The sequence below is a fragment of the Acinonyx jubatus genome, chromosome B2, assembly GCF_027475565.1.
Source record: "Acinonyx jubatus isolate Ajub_Pintada_27869175 chromosome B2, VMU_Ajub_asm_v1.0, whole genome shotgun sequence".
Lineage (NCBI taxonomy): Eukaryota > Metazoa > Chordata > Mammalia > Carnivora > Felidae > Acinonyx > Acinonyx jubatus.
Window position 1 is genome coordinate 28,642,608 of NC_069385.1, and position 16,664 is coordinate 28,659,271.

At 42.6% G+C, this 16,664-nt stretch overlaps 1 protein-coding gene across 8 annotated transcripts in view; it reads left to right on the forward strand.

The window, feature by feature from the left end:
• Nucleotides 1-16,664, forward strand: part of MAP7 (microtubule associated protein 7) — a 177,464-nt gene that overhangs the window by 29,745 nt on the left and 131,055 nt on the right. The gene's annotated exons all lie outside the window — the stretch shown is intronic.

The window sequence follows — 16,664 nt, forward strand, 5'->3', positions numbered from 1 at the left end:
CTCTCCCTCTCCCTCTCCCTCTCCCTCTCCCCCTCCCTCTCCCTCTCCCTCCCTCTCCCTCCCTCTCTCTCCCTCTCTCCCCCTCTCCCCCTCTCCCCCTTCCCCCAGTCACACAGGCATGAGCTCTCTCTCCTTCCTTCTCTCAAATAAACAAACTTAAAAAAAAATTATGTGCCTGTTTCAAGAGCTATAATCAGTGGAGCTAAAATAGCTGGCTGCTCTAACCAATAGGAACCAAGCACACGTATTTGGTGAAAATCTCCCAGCTGATAAATCTTACCCGTTATTTATTAGAAGGTTGAATTGAGTATCCTTTTCCACTAAAATTGGCGTATCTCAAGGGAGCAGCTTTAAATTTAATCCGTTGTTACTAAAAAGTTACCAGGTCATTTGCAGGCACCTTGGCCATGTTTTGAGCAGAAACTAATACTTCACAGCAACAAAGGAAATTTTATTGAGAGGGTTTCATCTTAATTCTCAGATGTGAGCATTTAGAAAGAGCCCATTTATGTTGGACCCTCTGTGTATTAAATTTATGTTCTAGATTTGCCAACCTCAAAAGGCAAGTCATACCCCATTATACCTCAGATCTAGATACAGAGGCCTGAAGTATAACACAGATGGACGTAAGACATTGTGTTTGAAGTGTTTGCCAGAACACCGATGCATATTTTTGCTGACTATAAAATGCAAGTTCTATTTTCTTAGGCTTTAGACCCAGTGATGATTTGTTAGAGAATTTTAATACAGTCTGTCCAGATTTCAGAGAACTTACCATTCTGGGTCCAGTGTGGAGTTTGAAGTGAGAATGGAGCTTAGGCATATAAACCGAAGAAAATTATATTCACAGTTTGATCTTGAATATACATGGCTCTTGGGGCTAGAAGCATCCTTAGAGTCTCGGGCCTAATAAAGTAGTAGCAAGATAGTCTGTGGATTTAGTGGAACCCGTGGTCCTAAAACTTACATCCTTGGGAACAACATTATGGAGGCTGGTGTTGTCCTCATAGTGTCACTTTCAGGGTCAAGTATCAAGTGCTCTTGTTGAGAAATGACTTGGAGTTGGGGTGGAGAGTTGGAATCTCTGTGTGAGCCCCTGTTGAAACCTTCCCAAACAATGTAACACAAAATCTAAGTACAAATGCAGAGTCGAGATTGTAGTTGTTGCCTCTGAGCCCCTGGAGAGAACTATAGACATTCAGACCCTGTGGCTGTCAGGGCTATCAGTTTCTGCGGTGGGAAAAGTTTAACCAGATTGACTATTAGTGGCTATATCCAAGTTTGCCGAGGTTATTTTGAAATTCAGAATAACTGTGGGACGAGAGACCGTGTGATGTGCTAGAAAAAGCACTGCATGTGCACATAGGTGAGTTACGGTTCTTTAACCTTCCCAAGCTTCAGGTTCTGAGCTGTAAAATGAAATTAATAATGCCATGCTCATAGGTGGAGGTGAGGATTAGAGATATTATAAGCATTTAGCACACTGTCTAGAAAATACGTGGGGCTCATTAAATGATGTTTATAAAAAGTGGGATATTTGACTACAAATGACGAATTTTCTGCTAACTTCTACCAACATACTCTTTGTCCCACTACATGCCTGTTAGAGAAATTGTCTGTCGTCTAATCTCCTGCCTCGTACCTTAACTAGCTTGTGAGTGAAAATTTCCAAGACAGCCGCCACTTTTTTGAGGCCTTTTTAGTCTCTTCCCCACAATAGGTATGTGTGACTGGATCCTTGTCCCATGTTTATTCGTGTGGCTCAGATGTACTAGATGTCAGGCAGATTACTCATTGCCATGCCCTGTAATTATGTCGTGTGAAGTGAAGGAAATAAATTACCATTATGTCAGATCACCTCACTTGTTATTTCAAATATGATTAAGGCAGTGCACCTTTATTCCTTGGGATTAATGGAACGCTTCTGGCCTTAATCAGGGAACAATAGCCATGATCCTCTGCCATCTTGGAAACCAATCAAAGGGAACGTTTTTCTCCTTAAAATTTCTACTTTTAGAGTTTTTTTGTTTTTACGTGCGTGTGTGTGTGTGTGAGAGAGAGAGAGAGAGAGAGAGAACCGCTTAATGGAAGTGTCTTGGGCTTGTGGGCAGGTTTCTGCCAAGGACTTGGGTGATAGGTGCTTACATGTGAGGCTGCCAGCTTTATGCGGGCTGTTTGTCTTTCCTTGTGCTGTTTGCAGCACCATGACTGTTTGTTCTAAATTTGGTCAGTTTTCTATTACTTGCTTCAATACTTTTATTTCTCTGTGGTAGTCTTGTTTCTTTCACGAGTCAGTCAGCAGGAAGAGCTGCGAGCATTTGGTGCAAGCACCATGTTGGATGTTACATGCTGCTCTTGCTATTATTAAACGTAGGTGCCAGTGGATCTTTATATCCTGAGGTAGAGCTCTTCCCTCTACCTGCTGTGTACTTTGGTTCTCCTCCTTCTGCTTTGCTATACCTGGTCACCTCCTACTTGTTCTTTGGTTTCAGTGTCATTTCCTTAAGAGTGTCCCCAGATCAGGCTGGGTCCCATGTTCTGGGCTGTCCTAGGATCATGTACTTGTCCTTTGTTGCTCCAACCAGATTGTCGGTTTTGGTGGTTGAGTAGTTGTTAAACGTCTCTCCAACAAGACTAAACTCTGAGAGGGCAGTGAGTGTGACTGTTTCATTCATACTGTGTCCCTGGCACGTAATAGGGTGCCCAGTATGTGCTCCCTAAAAGTTTATTACACAGTGACTGATTAGAGACGATGCACTGACACTGAGAGCCAGAGAAAATGAAGGGAGCACAGCAGGGGAGGCTATCTGGCCAAGCCCTGGAACATTCCGAGATCCAGGACTTTATTCTGAATCCAGCAAAGGCCTTGAGATACCAGATAGATCATCATCCTGCCTGGTGAGAGGACTGTGACTTTTGTATTAAAGACCTTTGTCCACTAGCCTTTGTGCAGAGAGGACCTGTGGTTAATTTTCTGCTAGGACCTTATGGCTGAGAGAGTTTGCAGATTCTGCCATGACTGACTTGGACCAAATTCCAGTGCCAGATCATTCCAGAAGCACCTTCTACCATCATCTCTCCTTGAACTACTGGAGCTCATTTTTTTTTTTTAACTTTTTTTTTTGAGAGCACAGGCTGGGGAGAGGGAGAGAGAGAATCTCAAGCAGGCCCCACACTCAGTGCAGAGCCTGGCGGAGAGCTCAATCTCAGAATGGTGAGATCATGAACTGAGCTGAAATCAAGAGCTGGACTCTGGATTCAACTGACTCAACAGATTGAGCCACTCCAGGCATCCCTGGAGCTCATTATTAAATGTTCATTTTGAGGTTGTGGTATATGCTCATTACAGCCATGTCTGGAGTATTACAAGTATTTACCTTCCTTTGAACAACTGAAATTCACTATCATGGCCATAAAGTATAAATTACAAGTCAGGGGGAAATTACACGTAGGAAACAAATCCTAATTGACTTCAACTCTCCCAGATCTCCATGAAACATAGTGTCTCCCACTGCTACCTGCTTCTCTGTGGCTTCGGGAAAGAGCTTCTGCAAGCGTAGGGCAGTCCAGTGTGTTCCTGGTCACGTTCCCTCTGGCCCCCCAATCCATTCCAGTGTACCTCATTAAGCCACACTGAGAATTTTCCTTTTATGTCTCTCCTTTATAATGCCACCTCTGCATCAGCCAATTTTTCCCCCCTGAGGCCCAGAAAAACAGATTCTTTGTAGGTGGATGGTTCCTGGCACAGACCTTTCAGTCAGCAATATATAAAGATACAAAGTAGCATCTGCAGTGTTAGGATTCAAAACCTCAGCGCTCTGGGTTTTCACCCTGGGCTTGCGCTGGGAATCACGTTTTCTTTTTAAGAGTCTGTTACCCCTGATTGTTCTGTGACACTACAGTAGTAAATCCTTTTCCTAATTCTTACACGGTGGTGTTTATTATCGTCTCGCCTCTCCTTATGCATCCAGTAGTTTAGAATACTGTTGCATAAACATTAGCATGAATTATGAAGGGAACTCCAAACTGGCCACTTGGGTCAACACTTCCAATCATCAGTCAACTTGACATTTTCTCACAGTCTAAATGACTTCAAGATCGTCTCCATTGTCACAAGTTGCAGTGACATTGACACTTTCTCTGCTGCTATGTGACCTTCGCTTGGCTCCGCTTAGGTAGTATGGGTCTGTGTTGGGACTTATTAGCTCTCTATCTACAATACCACGAACCCAGAAATTCCCCTAGGCACCCACAAACTTCCAGATTCAGCAAACACTGATTTTTTGGGGGTGTCTGCCCCATGCTAGACAACACGCGCGGTCTCCCCAGCTGTGTGAGTTCCTTCTCCTGCTGGCACCGTGGCCTCACGCCTTCCGAACTCTTCATCCTCTGCGGGACCCCTCGGCTCCCGAACCCTGTGTTCTCACCGCTGTCAGTACCCTTCCAGCTCACTTGTGTGCTTTTCAAGCCCGGAACTCATGGGTGACCGTCTCAGCAATGCACTTGGAATGACGCCTGGTCCTTCTTTGCAGGCCCTGAGTATCCCCACGCTCCCCACACAGCCTCTTCTTTCGCCTTCAGGGCTGCCAATGTTACTGTGCAAGTGTGCTCGGGTCTGCTCCACTGTCTTCTTGCTCTCTCACCACATAAGCCTGTCTGCTGATGGCCCGTTGTTGTGGTCAAATCCCATCCTAGCTGGTGTTCACCCTGTGTCTCATCCATTCAACCTCACTCTTCACGTCTAACATTTTCTGTCACTGTCTTGTGAACATGAGGATGTATTAAATTAGCTTCTACGTCATAATTTACTCACTGGAGTAGAGGAAGAAAATAAGTAGAAAGACACATAAGCCTGCATTATTCTAATTAAAACTCAACGACACGAGAGAAGAATGAGGGATTTCTGTTTTCCTTTGATGTGATTTTGGAGAAGGGTAACATTTAAAAGGGACTGTTGGCCACCGACTCTAGATTTAACTAAATCCTGAGTGTCAAATGATTATGCTTATGTGGCCAGTGACATGATTTTGGGGGAAACGTTATTGGTAAGAGAAAAGCAAATCGAATGCTCTAGACCCCATCTGAGAATTTCTTGTGGATCATTACTACTGTTGATGCTTCATGAGGGGGTTAATATAATTACTGCTCCATATTACTTCAGGAGAACAAGGTTAAAGGATGAGGCTGTACATTCGTTTTTTTTTTTTTTTAATTTTTTTTTTCAACGTTTATTTATTTTTGGGACAGAGAGAGACAGAGCATGAATGGGGGAGGGGCAGAGAGAGAGGGAGACACAGAATCGGAAACAGGCTCCAGGCTCTGAGCCATCAGCCCAGAGCCTGACGCGGGGCTTGAACTCACGGACGCTTAACCGACTGCGCCACCCAGGCGCCCCGAGGCTGTACATTCTTGAGGTGACATGTTAAAAAGCAAAACTTTAATTCAGGACTTTCAGTGTTTCTTGAATTCCTTTCTTCTGAGAGTACTGTAACAATCATTAAAGTGGAGGCCTACTTTGTTGTTACCAGTGTTCTAGATTTGATTTTTTCCCCCCAAGATTAATGACTCTTTAATGACTCAAGGTAACAGAAACTGTTTTGGTAAATATGTAGCTATTTATGTTGTCCTCTAGCCTATTTTATCTTAAAACTTAACCGCAGCATTTTAGTGTGAAAGTTAAAGGAAAAAAAATAAAACCATCCTGGATGAGCCTGTAGCACTTAGCATCATCCGTTTCCTCCCCTGTGGCCCTTAGATTTAGAGTCCACTCTTGTAAGCCATTGACTGAAGGAGAGCAAACATCCCTGAATGGAGCCTTCTCAAGCACCCTCGTTCGTACATTGCTTAGGACAGTTTGGGCAGCAGGATGTGCTAGAACCAAAATGCAGGATACTTGATCTCTAAATTAACAGCCTGAGAAAAACAAGTTTCCTTTTCCCGATGCTGATGAAGATCTCAGAATCCCAGTGATGCTTCAGGACTTCTAATGACGTGAAGAGTCTTTGATAGTGTTGTCCCTGGTGGAAACCAAATTTTCGGGCCGGTAAAGTGAGCCAAGTCAGATTTGAATGTCATAGAAGTATCTCCGAAGTTTAAACTTGGGGATTGTCGGGGCCCCTGGGCGGCTCGGTAGGTCAAGCGTCCGACTGCAGCTCAGGTCACGATCTCGCAGTTCGTGGGTTCGAGCCCCATGTCAGACTCTGCTGACAGCTCAGAGCCTGGAGCCTGCTTCGGATTCTGTTTCCCTCTGTCTCTGCCCCTCCCCCACTCATGCTCGCGCACTCTCTCCCTCTCTCTCTCTCAAAAATGAATAAATGTTAAAAACAATTTGTTTTTAATTGAGGATTGTATATGAAAGTAAATGTTGAATTGAGGGTATTCCCATGTGCGCGGTGTTGTGGTCTCCTGGAGGCAATATGTGGAGGGATTAATAACTTGGACTCCGGGAGGTGGCACAACGGGCTCCAACTGTATGCTTCAGGCAAGGTGCTTAATATTTCTGTACCCACTTGCTTCGTCTATTAACCAGGGATAATAGCAACACCTGTCTCGTAGGGTTGTTAAGGATTAGGTGGGATGATAACATAAGTGTGCTTATAACTGTGCCTGGCACTAATAAGCTAGTGTGTAAGCAGTACCAAATGTTATTTGGAAAGTTTTTGTAGTTTGATGGCTTCATTGTAGTGTTTCTAAAAACCCAGCATTGCTGCTACTACTTCTAAATTTTAGGAGACTTAAAAACAGTTGAAAGTAAGTTATATGAGGATTAAATAATTAAAGATTATTTTTTTCTAAGATGTCTAGTGATCGTATAAGTATAGCAAACATTTTTCATGAACTCCTTTTCCTTGACAGTTACTTTCATAACAGCATTTTGAGCCATGTGCTTTTGTATCAGCCACACAAAAATAAAGACACTATAAAGTGTGTTTGAAATGTATCGTTGTGTTCTTAAGGTAATATTCAGGAAGATACTATGTCATGGCTGGATAACCCAGCTCCTTTTCACCTTGCACACTGTTGTAAGGTTGTATAATTTTCTCAGTCCACTATTTTATCATTCATTTTGGCCTTTAAAAGAAGGCTATAATTTATAATATTTTGAAAGTTGTTACTTAAAAAAAATTTTTTTAGCGAACAGCTAACGTAATAACCATATGCCTGAGACCCAGATAAAAAATGTTATAGCAAAATATACAATATTTATGGGGAATATAAATAAAATATTATGGCTAATATCACAGTTTCCTATGTATCTTCCATGGTCTTTTCTCCTTCCTTCCCTTCCTCACCCCCTTTTCCCCTTCCCAGGAGATAACGTGTACTCTTCCTGTCTGTTCCCTCACTTTCACTACATGGATAGATCGTTAAATAATTTACATGTTTAAATTCATATAAATTATATCATATTAATATGTCTGTGAGTTTGTACTTATCCCCTCAAGTTTTGAAATACCAGTCCAAGGCGCCTGGGTGGCTTGGTTGGTTAAGCATCTGACTTCAGCTCAGATCATGATCTCATGGTTCACGGGTTTGAGCCCCGCATCAGGCTCTGTGCTGACAGCTCAGAGCTTGGAGCCTGCTTCGGATTCTATGTCTCCCTCTCTCTCTGCCCCTCCCCCACTCATGCTCTGTCTTTCCATGTCTCTTAAAAATGAATAAATGTTAAAAAAAATTTTTTTAAAGAAACACCAGTCCTATATAGTTTGCTTTAACTGCTGTCTAGAATTTTATGACATGACTTTACCACAGTTTAATTCTTCATTGTACTTTTACCAGTTTACTTCCTGCTTTCCATACGATGGACAGAGAAGTGGATTCATTTTTTTGTCTTGTCCTGTTGCGACTGCTGATTGTGCAGCACTAACCATCGGTACACTTCTCCTTGGACATATACGCAGGTTTCTCTGGTATATTCCTAGATGTGGTATGAGCGTTTTCACGTGCCAGATTGCTTTTCCAGAATCATCTTGTCAACATAACCCCATGTGTACTATGTGAAGGTCCCCATTACTCCGTATCTCACTTAGCCTGGATTTAGTAAGACACTTTGATTTTTGCCAGTTGGATGGCTATGAAATGGCATTTGGTTTTAATTGGCAAAATTGGACATTAGCTAATGTAGTGTTTTGTTTTGTTTTTTTAATAATGGGAACACCAGCATTGTTTGGGTGGGTTTTTTTCCCCTAGAGGAAGGCAGAGAAACTGCTGCATCAGTAATCTGGTTTAAAGCTCATTGTTTTTGGCAGGTATACTGACTCACTGGGGGAAGAAACAGATGGGAGCACCACCATGCGCAACTGAGGGGAAGGCAGTTATCTTCTCCACTGACATAGTGGCTGGGGGCCAGAGCCGGGTTTCAGATTCCCCTTTTGAAATAGCGCATCTAGTGTCTGGGCCTGAACCTCTTGTTTTCCTCTTATTACTACTACTTTTTGGTCATTCGGCGTCATTATGACTAGGGTACCCAGAGAAAAAGCAAAGTACAAAAGTTAGGTTCGTCCTCCTGATAAAACTAACTGTACTAAGGTTTCTTTTAGGATGAAGAATGTAAGTGGAAGGGAGGGGGGAGGTAATATTTGGGGAAGATTTCTGGGGAGAGCATGTGTTGAAAACATTGCTTAAAATCACATTTGGTAATTATTTGTGGCTTTCCATTATTCATGTAATCCTTGGACCTGATTAGCATTTCTAAAGTATAAACTCTACAAATGCAAGGCATTACCATGAATAATTAAAAGGTAGGGAGTTAGCTATACGTGACTGTGGGTTTTCTTTTATTGTGGAGGCTATTTTAGTAACAGGAGGAAGCTTAGAATTGTAGACAGCTAGTCTGGAGACTTCGATTATGCTCTCAGCTCAGCCACATGTCACAATACATTGTATGGTTGCTTTATTTTACTGGAAAAATAAAGTGACTTTGCTGGGGGAAAAGAAAGTGACTTTGCTGGGGCCAAAGAATCCATATTCTGTGCTCTGAATCGGTGTCCGTTACAAGGGTTCAAACTGATTTCCTGGGAGGAGAGTCAGACACAGCATAAACATAATGATTCATTGGTCAAGATCACCTTGGTAATTGCTGTAGCTCATCGATTCAGAATCCCTAGTCCCCACAAAATGCCTCTCCCAAAATTTGGGGCATGTACCCCGGGAGGTCAGATGTCCTCATTTGCAAGGCCATCTGCACTGGTGCCCCCTCCATCCACAAAGCACTTTTTTACTGGTGCTCTGCCACGCAGTGCTGTACCACTTGAGCTCTGTATGTTGTGTTTCCCAAACTGGTGTTCTACAGGTCATTGCTTCTGCAAGATGTTAATGGATGTACCAACAAAAGAGTGATTCCAATTCTAGTTCAGGTCAGTTTAGGAAATCTATTTCTATACTATAGGATTTGTAAGGGCATTTAATATACAGTTATAAATTACCAAGAAAGGAATTTAGTAGGGGCACCTGGGTGGTGCAGTTGGTTGGGCATTGGACTCTTGATCCCAGCTCAGGTCATGCTCTTGCAGTTTGTGGGTTTGAGCCTCGCACTAGACTCTGAGCTTAAAGTGCAGAAACTGCTTGCGATTCCGTTTTTCCTTCTTTCTGCCCCTCCCCAACTTGTGCTCGCGCGCGCGCGCGCGCTCTCTCTCTCAAATAAATAGACTGTAAAAAAAAAAAGAAAGAAAGAAAAGAATTTAGTAGATTTACTTGAGCACAGTCCAACTGTGTACGGCTTATGAGTGTGCTGTGCACAAAGAACACCACTTCAGGAAGTTCTGTAGTGTTTGTGTGTTTGCGTGCAAAGCATCGCTGAGGAAGGTCTTCATTTACCACCACATGTGCCAACGCTGCGAGCTGATCTGTTGCAGATGGATGATTTAGATTTGTAAAGAATGGCTTCTGGTAGATTCTCTGACAGGCCACAATGTATCTGAATTTCTCTCACCATCAAACGTGGACCCCTGCTACATAACAGAAGTCTATAAACCTAACTTGGCTGTTGGTTAAAAAAAAAAAAAATGCACAGAAAAGCATCTCAGTCTTTTCTGGTTCTCGCTGTAGATATAGAAGGCAGATACTTCTTAAGCAAATGCCAGACTCTGGTCCATGAAGCCATGGCTGCCTCTGAATTCATGGGAGGAGTCTTTCTTTCTTCTGCAACCTCATGCACAGACTATGATCCTCCCTTCCTTCTGATGACCCAGTGAATAAAGGAGAGAAAACTCGTGACAGGAACTTAATTGTTTCCTCCAGATCCTTACCTGAGAGCTGCATGTGAGCAAGCCGTGAGGGATCTGTTTATTTTCTGAGCTCTAGAAGCAGAAGTACAATGAAAGTTAAGTCATGCTATGACTTAACTATGGTTTGATTGTTCTATAACTTGTTTGACATGTACATAATAAAGGACATCTGGACAGAGAATTTGGATAAATAACTGGAATCAAATCAATGCTATATAAGCTTAAAGAGAAGGGAACAGAAAGGAAGATGTGAAAATTTTTCCATTTCCAGCTTTGTAGTATTGGGTTAGTACTAGAAACGAACGGAGCCCTTACCATGTGAGAGGCCCTGCGGGGCGCTTTTCAGTGTGTTCACGTTTAATTCTCAATTCCACTTTGACAGTAAAATACTGAAGTTCCAAGGTGAAGTGACTAGCTGAAAATAACACTGCCAGTAAGTGGCAGACCAGCATTCAGACCCCTCTGTCAGGCTCCGGGTCACCTGTCACTTGCTGTGACAGGACAGAAGAAGAAGAAGAATGAAAGAGAGCCCTTCTGATCCCTAGCATGTAATGATTTTTAACAAGTTTGTAAAATACAAAATATATATTAAAAAGATACTAAAAATCAGGGCATCTGGGTGGCTCAGTTGGAAAAGCATGAGACTCTTGAACTTGGGGTCATGAGTCTGAGCCCCATGTTGATGTAGAGATTACATTTAAAAAAGTTTGAAAAAAGAGACTAAAAATCCCAATGATCATTCTGAGAAAGATCACTGTTGACATTTGGATGTATTTTCTTTTAAACATCTTTTTTCTGTGCATCTTCTCAGTGGTTAGGAAAGTAGATGTTCCGCTGTAAAATCTGTCAGTGGTTACACTACCTAAGGTTTTTCCCCCCAAATGTTCTTAAGCTTATATTACCAGACAGAGCCAGAAAATGTTTCTCTTTCTGTTTATAAAAGACAAGCTTATATTCTTAAAACAGAAACTTCGGAAAATGCTTATGATTGGAGTATGTGATTGCTAATAAATCACAGCAGATTTTGGAACACCTGCTTTTTAAGAATCTGTTAAAATCATAAATTTGCTGTTTGCCATTCAGATCCCTCTGAGAACCAGCTAGAAATGCACAACACTTTGCTACTCTGGCATTCCTATTCTTTTTTTTTTTTTTCTTAATTTTTAACGTTTATTTATTTCTGAGAGACAGAGCATGAGCCGGGGAGGGGCAGAGAGAGAGGGAGACACAAAATCTGAAGCAGGTTTCAGGCTCTGAGCTGTCAGCACACAGTCTGACACGGGGCTTGAACTCACGAACTGTGACATTATGACCTGAGCCGAAGTTGGTCGCTTCACTGACTGAGCCACCCACGCGCTAGCATTCCTGTTCTTAAGGAAAGGTAATATCTGTAACATTACTGTAAAACCCAGAAAAAATTTAATTAGACTTAGTTTCAAAGTGTTTCAAGGTCAGTGAAAGGACTTTTACTAAACTCGGGGCAACTCTAGGCAACAGCTAGACAGATTCTCCTTACATGTGCAAATGCACTTAAATGTTGGGATTAACTGAAAAACAAGTCAGATATTAACAGTATGTTCCACAAAGAAGGAATTGAGAAGGAAAATTCCATTCAAGGAAACAACGTAGGGATTGTAAGCGATAGCTTTCCTGGCCTGGGATGCCAGTGAGACCTATGGAATTTGGAACTTTTTATCAGAATAATTGTTTAATAATAATTGCCTTTATTTATTGAGCACTTGCTGTGTGCCAGGTAGAGCTAACTATTAAAATCCTCCTCATAGATGACAAACTTGAGACTTAAAGAGGTTAAGTAACTAGATCAGGATCACACAGCTAGGAAGTAGTGAAGTCCGAATTGGGATTTAGGTCTGTGACTGTAGAGTCCACACCCGTAACCATTACTTTTGGTATTTTGCAATGTTAGCTATATTTTATATGTCTGCGCCCCCCCCCCCCCCCCCCCCCCCGCTTTTTGAGTCATTTTCATTAGATGTCTTTGAGCTACATCTCATGCACTTCCTTCTCTTAAGCTCTAGGCAAGGTCCTGGTCAGAGGTCTTTGGGTAAGACACTGGCTTATGTAGTCACTATATACTTCCAGACTTGCAATTTGTCTATAGGCAACAGTAAAAAAACAACTAAGCCAGTCTTTGGGCAATTCCTTAATCTTTGAATGTCTTATCTTATCATTTGAGCTTCAACCACTTGCTAGATCTGTAGGTCCTTAAAACAGTTCTGCAGGAGTGAATCTGTCCTTTTCTAATAGTCTCATTTCTCTATAGAGTTACTGATTTTGTAACAAAACAAAATCAGTAACTCCCAAGATCTACCCCAGATCAGTAACTGACTTTTTATGTTTAGTGCAACAGAATGACCTCAAGATTATCTTCCCTTTTCCTACTAATAACAAAGGAGGTAAAGTCTTTCATATATTTATTTATTTATTTTATTATTATTATTTTTTTTTAAATTTTTTTTTCAACGTTTATTTATTTTTGGGACAGAGAGAGACAGAGCATGAACGGGGGAGGGGCAGAGAGAGAGGGAGACACAGAATCGGAAACAGGCTCCAGGCTCTGAGCCATCAGCCCAGAGCCCGACGGGCTCGAACTCACGGACCGCGAGATCGTGACCTGGCTGAAGTCGGACGCTCAACCGACTGCGCCACCCAGGCGCCCCTTATTATTATTTTTTTCCTGAATAGAAGAGCAAGTTCTTTTTCTTCCCCAAAGCTGGAGGAACCCTGAAGGGTAGGGGCTGGCCTCTGCGGCTGTGACCTTGCTCCCCCACCACTTTTCTGTTGCTAAATTTGAATGGCAGCCCACTGATTGTATTTCAGAATTTTTTGATAAAAGGTTAGAGTTTATTTGCAAAATCCAGGAAACCGGTGACTGGCACAGAGTTCTTCTAAGAAGTAAAATCTCAGTGATGCTTCAGAGGTTGGTAGACCACAACCTGCCGTCAGATCTGACTTTGGGCTATTTCTGTATCAAGAGTTAAGAACGGCTCTTTTTACTTTTTATCTTTTTTTTTTTGTGGTAAAATATATATAACATAAAATTTGCAATTTTAACCAAGTGTACAGTTTAGTGGCATTCAGCATGTTCAGTTGTTTATGTTTTTTTTTTTAATTTTTTTAATGTTTATTTATTTTTGAGACAGAGACAGAGCATGAACGGGGGAGGGTCAGAGAGAGAGGGAGACACAGAATCCGAAGCAGGCTCCAGGCTCTTAGCTGTTAGCACAGAGCCCGACGCGGGGCTTGAACTCACGGACCGTGGTATCATGACCTGAGCCCAAGTCAGACACTTAACCGACCAAGCCACCCAGGCGCCCCATTTATGTTTTAAATGGTCGTATAAACAAAACAACAGGGGACCTACTTCTGTGGTTTGAAAGCCTAAAGTGTTTACTGCTTGGGCTTTTACAGATAACGTTTGACCCCTGCCTCAGTCTTTGTCTGTAAGGAAAGATGAATGCCCAGTGTGTAGTCAGAGAGCCCTGAGTTCGCTTCTGGCTCTGCTGCAGTTGTCGGCTGTATACTGCAAGGCAAGTTACACGACTCTGGGCCCTGCTTTCCTCGCGCCCTGCAGTGTGTGATGCTAACAGTAGACCTTCCAGGGCACCCCTGTGATGAAATGGATACGTGAGAGGCACCATATTAGTAGGACACTTACACAGTAAGTGAGGGCTCATGTAAATGACATGTCCCGAGGAGGTTTGTGGGCCCTCTTTCTCCTGGGAGGTTCAGGACCCAAGGGAGCCTGAGAGCTGCTGGCCATCTTACTGCCACCCATAGGAAAGGCCAGCCTGAGGGCAAAGCCAGACCAAAGAGGAGGCCAGAACTTAAAAAAAAAAAAAAAAAAAAAAAAGTCAGAGAAATGGAACTACTATCCTAATGACTCACTGCACTTTTCAGATGAAATTGATGACCTTCCTATTTTGGGGCCTGTCCCTTATATAAATCCACGTTAGTTGAGTTGATTAAAACTTCCAAGTGGAAGTGTTCTGTATTAGTTTGCCGGCGTCGCCACTGTGTGGCTTAAACAACAAATTTATTTCCTCATAGTTCTGGAAGCTCCCAAGTCCAAGGTCAAAGTGTAGACAGGGTTGATTTCTTCTGAGGCCTCTCTCCTTGACTTGCAGGTGACCATCTGCTCTGTCCTCACATGGCCTTCCCTCCGGGCCTGTCTCTTTATCTCCTCTTTTTATAAGGACACCTACCAGTCAGATCAGGGCCCACCTTAATGACCTTATTTTACTTTAATTACCTCTTTAAAGGCCCTATCCATACACAGTCATGTTCTGAAGAACTGGGGGTAAGAACCTCAAATACAAATCTGAGGGGGACACAATTCAGCCCATAATGCATTCTGATTTTTATAGTATTCTATGTGTATTAACTACTCCTGGAAACATGGTGGTAAGGAGAGTGGGAATAACTTGTTTGGTTCATGAGGCCAGTCAGAGCCCACTGGGGCAGGGGTGGATGATCCCATACAGCGAGGGAGGGTTGGAGTGGCAGTGGGGGTGTGGTGACATGGCCGCTACAACCCTCAGCAAAGTTCCTTACACAGTGTAGGTGTTCATTACCTGCCAGCTTGTTAGCTGCTGCTGTTCTCTAGAAGTACAAGCTATTTTCAGAAGATAACTTTGGGCTTTATCTTCATTGTAAGTTTCCTGAGTAATTAGCAATGTATTTCGAAGTGTTTTTTTTTTTTTTGACCCTCGATTTGTTATATCATTTTTTGTAATGAGTTTTGCTCTTAGAATTACAAGTCCAGGAGCTCTCTCAGAAGGTCATCTGTATTTCTGAGCCTCCGGTAAATATGACATTTAAACCAACCCAGAGGGTGGCTTATCACACTCAGAAGTCACCGGTACCTTCTAGTGTGACATCCCCATGCAATCAAGCTGGCATCTCGAGATGTTCAAGGGAAGAGGCTGAAGGCTGAAGACATTAGGCCAGGCCTAAAGGAAATACGGCTTCTCATCAAAACTTTGGCATTCAATTTCTGCTACGTTGAATTAAATCCGTTAACTCTTGCTATGCAACAGAACAGTCCAAAACATACGGCTTACAACAGCAGTTTACTACTTCTAATGATTCTGTGGGTTGGCTTGGTGGTTCTGCTGCTGGTTTTGCCTGGGCCCACTCCTGGGCTACATTGAGCTAGCGGGCAGTTTGGGTGGGAAGGTCGTTGATGGCCTCACTCACTTACCTGACAGCTCACGGTGGCCATCCACTAGCACGCCTGTGTTGTCGTCCATGTGGTCTCTCATTCTTAAGTAGGCTGGACCTATGTGGTGCTCTCAGGGAAGCATCCCAGGAGAGTGAAAGCAGAAGTTGTGGGGCCTCTTCTGGCCTGGGTCTGGAACCACACAAGGTCGCTTCTGCCATGTACAGAACATGAACAAAGCATGTCACAAGGCCAGCTCAGATTCAAGAAGTAGGGAAAGAGCCCCTACCTCCTGGTGTGAGGAACAAGAAATCAGATTGCAAAGGAGCCTGGACACAGGCACGGCTCTCGAGGGGCTGTTATTATTATAATCTGCCATAGCTGCTAATGTTTCCTGACCACACCCCCCACCCCCCAGATGCATCTCTCTGATTGTGATTGGTATGATATACTGATGAGAAAATATTTCAGGCTTATATGCAAATGTATATTCTGTTTTTTTCTCAGAATATATTCATGAGTGTGCTTATGTATGCATGACGTTTTAAAACATGTACTGAATAACAGGTCTGTATTTTATATTTTGCACCCAGGAGGATGTAATTCAAAAATTCCATCCTATGTCATTACAGCTGACTTAGTGAGGTTCCTCATCTAAGCTGTGAAAATAAATGGAAAGGTTAATAAGTACATTTGCCAGAAGTTGCAAAACCTTAAACTGATTAAAATCTTGCCTGTGATGTTCTAGATGATGTCAAGCATCTCTTTTCTTTCTTTGGATGCATTGTCGTTAACACCTACAATAAATGAGGTTCTTTGATCAAAGTAGAAGCCAAATTCCAGCACATTCATATATTTAGATGTAGTTATACACATGCATTGTATATAAACAGCTCTGGATTTCAAAAGGCATATATATATATATGTATGTATATGTTACCATATAGGAACAGCCATTCAAGCCAAGTGGCCAGATGCTTCATGGGACTTCTCTGCTCATACAGTTTTGCACCTCCTCCATCACCAGTTCATTCCTTCTTAACTGATGTCTGGGACTCTACCTTTGTTCTCCTTCCAACCCCCAAACATTCTCATCCCGTATCCTTTGCACAGACAAGTACACTGATGTAGATATGGATACTCATGAGCCTGCAGAGGCACACGCAGCCTTCTGGGTTTCATTTCATTCTGGAACCAATGTATGTATGATTTTGACCAAAACCAGTGGAAAAGAGAAGGGCATCAATCCTGTAACT